This window comes from Cebus imitator, unplaced genomic scaffold (genome assembly GCF_001604975.1).
Source record: "Cebus imitator isolate Cc_AM_T3 unplaced genomic scaffold, Cebus_imitator-1.0 Scaffold703, whole genome shotgun sequence".
In the NCBI taxonomy this organism is placed as follows: Eukaryota; Metazoa; Chordata; class Mammalia; order Primates; family Cebidae; genus Cebus; species Cebus imitator.
Genome location: NW_016108018.1, coordinates 128732 through 137977, shown reverse-complemented (window position 1 = coordinate 137977; position 9246 = coordinate 128732). Strand labels below are relative to the sequence as shown.

Genomic DNA, 9246 nt, shown 5'->3' with positions numbered 1-9246 from the left:
AGACAGGACACAGAAATACAAGGAAAATACAGCTGGGCTCAGGGGGGCCACGCCACCTGTAAGTGGAGTCAGGCGAGGCCCCGAATGTCCAGAAGCATGAGTATTTATTGTGTGTAGGTTGGGGGGCAGGGCAGTGAGTGAAGTCATCTTTAAGGACAGTGATAGGGTCATGAGCAATAAAACAAGGGGTCCACCCATGAGGTCACCTAGGCCAGGAGGTGGACAGTGCACAGCAAGGGGCCCGTTCCCATTAGGTCATCGAGGCAAGGGCCGTGTGCAGTAAGGGGTCCACCCCCATTAGGTCACTCCTATTAGGTCATCTATGGGCAAGCTACTTCTAAGAAGATTTATAGGAGGATGCTTTAAGTCACACAGCAGTGACAGAGCTGTCAGGGTTCCCGCCACCTGCTGGCAGCTTCCAGTGAGCTCTATAGGAGGATGCTTTGAGCAGCACGGTAACAAGAACTGATAAGTTCACAGTCCCCAAGGTGTGATTATCCGGAGGAGTTTTGAGCTCTCGGATGCTCGAGGGATTGCCGGTCTGAGGGCAGCCTTCCACAAGAGCCGGAGCAAGGTCTTACAGCTCCTTTATCAGGAGGAGTGGCTCTCGCCCCAAGCCTGCCATACAGCGGGTATCTTTACGATACTGAACGCTGCCGCCTGGGCCGTGGGTTCTTGTCCTGGTATAACTGTTTTTCCCTTAAATCATGCTCTGCACTGTGTCTGCTCCAGGCATTCCTCTGACTATAAGCTGCTTATTCCTTAATTCATGCTCTCTGCTGTGTCTACTCTTAGGCATTCCTCTGATTATGAGCTAAGATATATATATATATATGGAAATAGCTGAGTGGTAAGATATTCTTTAGGCACTCGTTCTATGAACTAATATATGATTTTCTATAGAGAGGATTATAAAAAGGGAAATAACTGAGTAGTAACACTATAAACTGAGATATTCTTCAGGCCTCAGTTGTGCCAGGATTCTGCTTAGCCCTCCTTCCTCGGTGCCTATTTGAGGGGTTACCCACACTCAAGATGAGTTTTTCTAGAGCTCTGCCTCCACGAGACTTTGGTCCACGTGGCCGGTGGGGAGTACAGGGCTAGGTGAGGGTCTCTGCTGGGGAGCTTGACACAGTGAGGTGCAAATAAAGCCGCCACCGGTCCAGACCCACTGTGCACTGATACCTCATAAAATAACAATAAAAATGTGTCAAAACTGAACACCAAATCCAGTTAGCATTTGAAACTCTGCACATACTCATGACGAACAGCAGCAGTGGGTTTACTGCCCTGCGCTCCAGACCACAGTGCAGTGAACTGGACTCCAATCACGCACTGGCCTCAAGGTGGTTCCTCCTGTCATAAGGATAAGACCGGCGATGCTCAGGCCTTGTCACAATCTGAACAAGAGGGTCAATATGTAGAGAAACAGACTGACGATTTGACATCTCCCAAGGGAGGAACATAAGACACTTACAATCAAACATCAGACAAATGAGCTACATTTTCCTTTACTTTGGAATACAGTACTAAGGGCCTTGACTTGGGAGTAGCTCAGATGAAGAAGACCTGATGGCTTCAGTGGACCACAAGCCATGTGGTGTGGCCTGGGAGAGGGCAGAAAGTAACCTGCCTGCTGTTACCAGGAGGGCTCCATCACACACCTGGAGGGCCCATCAAACCTGGAACAGCCCACACACAACTGGAAAGCCTAACATACACCAAGAAGGTCCTTCACACTCTTGCAGAGCCCATCACACACCTGCAGGGTCCCATTACACACCTGGAGAGCCTGTCACAGAGCAGAAGGGCCAATCACACACCTGGCGGATCCACCACACTTGGAGGACTCGTCACAACTGGAGGGTCCACATACTTGGAGGATCAATCACACACCGGGAGGACGCATCACACACCTTGAGGACCCATCACACACCTTGAGGGCCCATCACACACCTAGAGGACCCATCACACACCTGGAGGATCCATCACACACCTGGAGGATCCATCACACACCTGGAGGACTCATCACAACTGGAGGGTCCACATACTTGGAAGACCCATCACACACCTGGGGACCCATCACACACCTGGAAGGCCTGTCACCTGGAGGACCCATCACCTGGAGGACCCATCACACACCTGGAGGACCCATCACACACCTGGAGGACCAGTCATATACCTGGAGGATCCGTTGACACCTGGGGGACCTGTCACCTGCAGGATCCGTCACACACCTGGAGGACGCATCACACACCTGGAGGACCCATCACACACCTGGAGGACCCATCACCTGGAGGACCCGTCACCTGGAGGACTCATCACCTGAAGGATCTGTCACACACCTGGAGGGCCCGTCACACACCTGGAGGACCAGTCACACCTGGAGGACCAGTCACATACCTGGAGGATCTGTCAACACCTGGAGGACCTGTCACACCTGGGGAACCCGTCACCTGCAGGATCCGTCACACACCTGGAGGATCCGTCACACACCTGGAGGACGCATCCCACACCTGGAGGACCTGTCACCTGGAGGATCTGTCACACACCTGGAGGGCCCGTCACACACCTGGAGGACCTGTCACACCTGGAGGACCTGTCACACCTGGGGGACCCATCACACCTGGAGGACCCGTCACACATGGAGGGCCTGTCACACACCTACAGGGCTGCAAGGGGAAGGTTTCCAAGGCCATTGTGAGTGCAGTGAACAGAGGACCTTTCTCCCCATGGGAACAGGTAACCCAGCCAGGAGGCCCATTCAACAGCAACCCGCCCTGGTGCCTGGTCCTGGCAGGCAGCAGGACGGCCTCCAAAGAGCCGGGATCAGAATGGGGAGTGGGAGTGTGAGCCCATGGGAGGGGGTCCTGGCAGTGAGGCGGCACTGGACGTAGGGAGCCCTGGACCTAGGGAGCTGGGAAGCTTATCTGCTTCCATCTCCATGCCACCTGGAGGGGTCTGGGGCATCGGGGAAGGCGGCCTCCAGGACAAGGTGAGCCGCCAAGGGGCTTGTGTCTGGACACGGTTTCCAGCAGGAGGAAAATGAGGTCATGAACTGGGGTGGGATCCATCCCAGGGGGCCAGGCCTGTGGGGTGACAGCGAGGGATGCGGAAGGCCCCAGCTGGAGGAGAGGCAGAGGTGGAGCAGCCAGTCGGTGGATGACCGATCCCACCTGTGACGAGTGCGCGGAGGAGGTACGCTGCCCGCCGGGTGCAGGGACCGCGGGCATTTGGTGAGCGCCTCCTCTGCCAGGTGTCTCCATGGAGCGCCCATCAGGGCCCCCGCCAGCCCTGGGCACCCTCCTGCCTGGCAGCCGTCACCACCCACCAACAGAGCGTAAGCCAAAAATAAAACGCTAAGGCACCCGACCATCTGAATGGACTTCCTCCTCGGCCAGGGCCCTCTGAAAATACACCCTGAGAGACGGTTTTAGGCCATAACGGAAGTGGGGGCAGGCATGCCTCAGCCCCCCTTTCCCGACATAGACTGAAGTCGGATAGGAAACACGTTACAACCCTCTGAAGCCGCTACCTGAGGGCCTCTGCGAACAAGAGCCTGGGTCTCCGGATCCCTTATCTAAAACCAGGCATTCCTTTCTATTGATCCTAGGTCTTCAGATCAACGTAACCAACTGTCCACCAGAAAGCTCTCAGATCTTCCTACAGCCTGAGAGTTCCACTCTCCTGACTGCTTTGTCGTCCTGCTCTCTGAACCCAACCAAGGCATTTCTTAAATGTATTGGCTGAAGTCTCTTCCTCCCTAAAATGCATAAGAAACTGCCTCCGACATCCTGGGGTGTCCCCAGGCCCTCCTGAGGGCTGTGTCACCGGCCACGGCCACTCATCTTTGGCTCAGAATAAATCTCTTTCCACCTTTTACACTTTGACTCTCTCTGTTGACAGGAGCCGATGCTGCCGTCTGACTCACCCAGAGCTCTCCTTCTGCCCTCCCGTGGAGGCGGCCATTTGCAGAAGCGGAGCCTCAGCGGGACTGCTGAGGGGTGAGCACTCCCCAAGGGCAGGGCTCAGTGGCCACCGAGTGCACCTCAGGCAGACTCGGCCGCCGGCCACCCTCAGCGCTTGTGAGGGGCGCTGGCTGCTCCCACCTTGCTCCCACCTTGCCTCCAGTGTGGGTGGCGGGGGGTGCTGGGGCCCTGTGCCTTTCTCAAAGGCATCAAGGAGCCAGGGAGACCTCAGAGCACCTCTCAGTGAGTCTGTCTTTCCTACCTCGATCTTTGAGCCTCTGAACTTGGTGAAAGTCTGTTACGTGTAAATGTCTTTTCTGTCCAATGCTAGAGAACCTTGAACTTAATGGAATCCTGCAGTCTTCATCAGCTCAGCTCGAAACAGCTCTGGATTTTAAGATGATCTCCAATGGGACTATGCCCATTTCACGTGGCACAAGGCGTGCCTATGATCACAATTCACAGAGCTGCTGTTTTTTAGCTGACACTTGGCCCAAGCGTGGCCCCTGGGGGCACAGGGCTGTTTACTTCTCTTTCAAAGCACCCTAATCTGGTAGGGTTTTTTGCCAGTGGCTGGTGGGCTGGGAGTAGAGAAAAGGAAAACCTCACACCCTCAGGCCCGTGGGCAGTATGCAGTTTACCCCAAAACAGTGGTTGCCACAGTAACGGGAGTGGTGTTGCCAGCGGCTACCAGTTCAGCCCTTCCAGGGAGATGTCAGGGGACCCCTTCTGCCAATCCTTTTCCTCATTAGAGAGGAGGAATTTGGCCTTTCTGGGAGACATTCAAGAGGACAATTTGAAATCCCGCAAAAGCCAGGGTTGTTGGAATCAGGACTTGGCTCAGCCCAGCCAAGCTCAGCCCCGAGGCAGCTACCCGGGGCACTGTATGTTCTGGCTGCCACCAGGGCCAGCGCTCACAGCAGGAGGCAAAGAGGCCAAGCTTTTCTTGGTGAATAGCACAAGGGGGCCAGGCTTGCCGCAGGAGCAGCAGGGGTCCGGGCCAGGGGCCTCTGCGCCTCTGTGACTCTGCGCCTCTGCCGTGGCTCCTCCCGTGGCTTTCCAGAGCTGTTTCCCACCTCTCCTTGAGCAGCTGAAGGGCACAGGCGGCTGAGGCACTGCAGAAGCCACGGGGACCAAGCCCCATCCCAGGGAGGCTGAGGCCCCAGGAAGGCGGCCAGCCCAGGCCCTCTCGCCTCTGGCCAGGAAACTATTTCTCCCCTCGGGCTATGCTGGGAGGAAGGGTCATGAGTGGCTTGTAATGTCAAAACAAAGTGGAGGGCTTGCCCAGGGGAGGGAGGAAGGCCTTGGCTCCTTCGAGCCAGTGGGAAGGAAAGGGAAGAAAGCCAGGATTTCCTCAAAAATATTTCACCACAGCCGGTCAGCTCCCCAGGGGCCAATACCTCATCCTCACTCTGGGCACAAGGACAGCCCCTTCCTAGAGCCCATTTGGAGCTCAATTCTCTTCAGACTACACTCCTTCCTGGCTGGATTCTGGAGGCCGTAACTGGGGAACCTACCAAGTGGGGCCCGTTAGAGGTGCTGGCTGAGCTCCCATGTGACCCCATCAGGGCGGCTCACGGCACATCTCTACAGCGACACACTCAGGTCTGGATTTCCAGTGCGTGTGCGTGGAGCCCAGCGGTGGGGCCCACATGGCCCCTGAAAGGCATCCCCTGGGCACGCGCCGGAGTCCCCTGCAGTTGGATTCACTGTAGCCAGTCAGCCCACAGCGCACACAATCTTTCTTTTCCCATTGGGTTCTCTTGGCACCTTGGTTGAAAAGCAATTTACCATGTATGTGTGAGTGTATTTCCTTTATTTTGAAGTGATTTCTAAAAGGAAAATTACAAGACCCCTTCTTCCGATTTTGGCCCCACACCCTTTCCCCTGTGTCCGACTCATCTCCGTCCATCCTGGTGTCTGGTGGTTTCATAAAAAGTCAAACACATACCTGCCGTTGTGACCCAGCAATTGCACGCCTTCTATCCCAGAGAAATTCAGATGTTCAGTCACACAGATGATTGTACCAGCTTCATCTGTAACAGTGAAAACCTGGGAACAGCCCCAGCATCTGTCAACAGGTGAGTGTTAAACGCACACCACACAACACGCTCAGCAAAGGCGAGAAGCAGACACGGAGAGAAAACCCCACCTCGAAGGCTGCATTCCACGCTCTGTTTATGCAACGCTCTTGAAAGGACAGGTGATGGAGATGGCAGACGTGCCGGCGTGTGCCCTGGTCGGAGAAGGGCAGCATGGGGCACCCCTCACCCGGTGGACATGGATGGTCACGCATCTCGAATGTGGCTGTGGTCACAGGAACCGACACATGTGGCCACACATCACAGAGTCTCCACACACGTCGCACCCGGAATAAAATGAACACGTGGAAACGAGGACGTCCAGATGAGCTGCACGTCCAGTGACGGGTGTGGCGCTTGTATCAGTTTCCTGCTTTTAAGAATTCGAGGTAGCTCTGCAAGGCACTGCATTGTAGGAAGCTGAGGGATGGAATGTGGGGCCTTTCTGGACTATTCTGCAACTTTTGTGAAGCTATAATTAGCTCGAAATGCAAAGCTAAAAACACAAAGGACTTAGAAATAAAGTTGACAAAAGATATAGAAGTCCTGTATACTGAGAACTAAAAAACATCCATGAGAGGAATGAAGAAAGGCCTAAATAAAGGTTGCCATAGCATGTTCATGGAAGATGCCAACTCTCCCCAAATGGACCTCTAGAATCAACACAATCCCAATCAAAATCCCAGCAGGATTTTTGTAGAAATTAGCAAGCTAATTCTAAGGTTTATACAGAAATGCACAGGACTTAGAGTAACCAAAGCAAGCATTAAAGAGAGCAAAGTTGAAGAATTTATATGGCTTGATTTTAATGAAGACAGTCAATATAAACATTATAACAGACAAACAGGTCAGTGGGACAGAACAAAGCCCAGACCTACTCATCTATGGCCAATTGACTTTTGATAAATGTGCCGAGGCAATTCAACAGGGAGAGAAGAATCTTCCCCACAAGGAATGCTGGGTCATTTGGACACTCATAAGCAACAAAACAAAACAAGTACAAATCCTCAAAACCCTTACCTCACACCACATACAAAAATTAACTTGGGGCCAGATGCAGTGGCTCATACCTGTAATGTCAGAACTTTGGGAGGCTGAGGCAGGTTGGGAAGTGCAAATGAAGACCATTATGAGAGGCACCTACAGACAAAATTGGTCCTGCCAAGGGCTGGTGAGGGTGCAGCCTGCTGACAGGATGGTAACACAGGAGCCACAGGGAACGGTGCGGCAGTTTCTTAAGAAGCTACACAGAGTCACCATATGACCCAGATGTGCCTGTTCTGGGAATGTCCACAGAAAGACTGTATTGTAAACGTTCACAGCAGCCTTGCCTGTGATCACCAAAATCTGAAACAACCTGAATGTCCTCCACCGGTCAGTGGATGAACCAATTATGATACGTCCATGCAACCGGTGCCGTCCAGCATTGAAAAGGATGAATCTCAAAATAATTACACTGTGAAAAAATGTCAGGCAGTAAGAGTATACACACTGTGTATACTTATTCTTACCCAGGGCAGAAATGAATCGATGTACAGTGACAGAAAGGTCAGTGTAGTTGGAGGGGCAGGAGGGTGGGGGATGGGGTGGGGGCCGGCCTGGGGAGGGGACGGGGTGGGGCCAGCCTGGGGGAGGGGACAGGGTGGGGCCGGCCTGGGGAGGGGACGGGTTGGGGCTGGCCTGGGGGAGGGGCTGTCCATTGTCTCTATTGTAGGTGTAGCAGAATGTCAAACCTTATCAAACTGTACATCTTAAATATGGGCATTTTATTGCATGTCAAAAAAATGTAAACAAAGCTGAAAATGGACAAAATACCACAACAAATGACATCCAACTGTAAGGAGATGAATTTAGGTAGAAGGAAGAATTCTTTAACACAGAATATGGGTCTCTGAGGGAAATACTCTCATAATTTTCTCACTTTGGGGTGTGTTTAAACTGTAGGACAAAGAGTGAACCCTAAAATCTGGTGAGAGTCTGTGAAACACACCAGGAACCGATGTGCTGCTTGGGAGTTTCTTCTGAGAAACAGCAGAATGTCACACCCTGTCAGTCACGCACGGGTGCCGCCTCCATCCCCGCCAATCTGAGGGCCTCCCCCAAGGGAGGGGCGTGCTCCTTGCCAGGAGGCTTCTGCTGGTGCACTGCCCCTCCCTGAACTCCCTACCTGAGCCTCTCTTGCCTAGACTATTTGGAAAGTCTACACATGGAAGAAGGGGTGGTCTCACTGAGTCACGTCCACCCAAGGGAAACTGCCCAGGAACCACAGAAGCAACAGCAAAGTGAGCATCTCAGACGTGGCTGAAAGGAAGCCAGGCAAAAAGGTACAGCTGTGGGGTTTCATTTACCGAAACCCTAAAACAGGCAGAATGAGCCCTCTGTGGTGAACAGCACTGGGGTTACCTCGGGGGCTGGGAGGGAACCCTGGGGGTGCTGGTCACATCCGGCGTCTCCGTCTGGGTGGTGAGGATGGCTTGCCAAGCCTGTCACTTGTGCACATGTTGAGTGCCCACAGAAACACTGGGAAGTGCACATGTGAACACACGGACGCTGTGCTCTCCCTAATCTACCCCCACTTTACCCAGTGACCTTCAGCCACCGAAGCCGCTTCCCTCTCACCACCCGTGGGCTCTGTGGTGGCCCCAGCCTGGCCCTGGAGGCTGTGACCTGCCTCCTCTGGTCGGAGGTGGGTCCGAGAGACCTTCTTGTCTTCAGCCTGGAGAGGGAGCGGCCACCAGGGCCAGCAGGCCTCAGCTCCCTCAGAGGGTCTGGGGAGGGTCAGGGCTGCTAGTCCACGGGCATCGCCATGTCTAACGTGGGCCCTTCGATGCGGGTGATGCTGATACTCCCACTTTGCAGGTGAAGAAACCAAGGCTCCAGGTTCCACTGCCAGGGCATGAATGGGAGCGTGGTCTGGACAGGGCTCCTGGACGGCAAGCATCATGGGAACCCTGAGGAATGCAGGTTCTTGGGCCCCTCTGGCCCTGCTGGATTGGATGCTGGTGAGGGCTCAGGGTCCCCACGGGCCCTCCAGGGAACTCTGACCTGGGAAGTGGAGCAGCCCTGATTTGGAGGCGAGGACACATCAGGTCGTACCTTGCTCTGCAGCCACTGCACTGATGCTCAAGAGAATATCAAGAGACTGCTCAGTCTCAGTGCTCCTGCACCCCTGCCCCCATGCTCCTCTGACCCCTCCC

At 54.1% G+C, this 9246-nt stretch overlaps 1 long non-coding RNA gene across 1 annotated transcript; it reads left to right on the top strand.

The window, feature by feature from the left end:
- Positions 1-7319: 7319 nt before the first annotated feature.
- On the top strand, positions 7320-9102 carry LOC119469553. The gene is made up of 3 exons (XR_005198378.1): positions 7320-7597; positions 7994-8373; positions 8909-9102. It is a non-coding gene; the product is annotated as an uncharacterized LOC119469553 (long non-coding RNA).
- Positions 9103-9246: the final 144 nt, after the last annotated feature.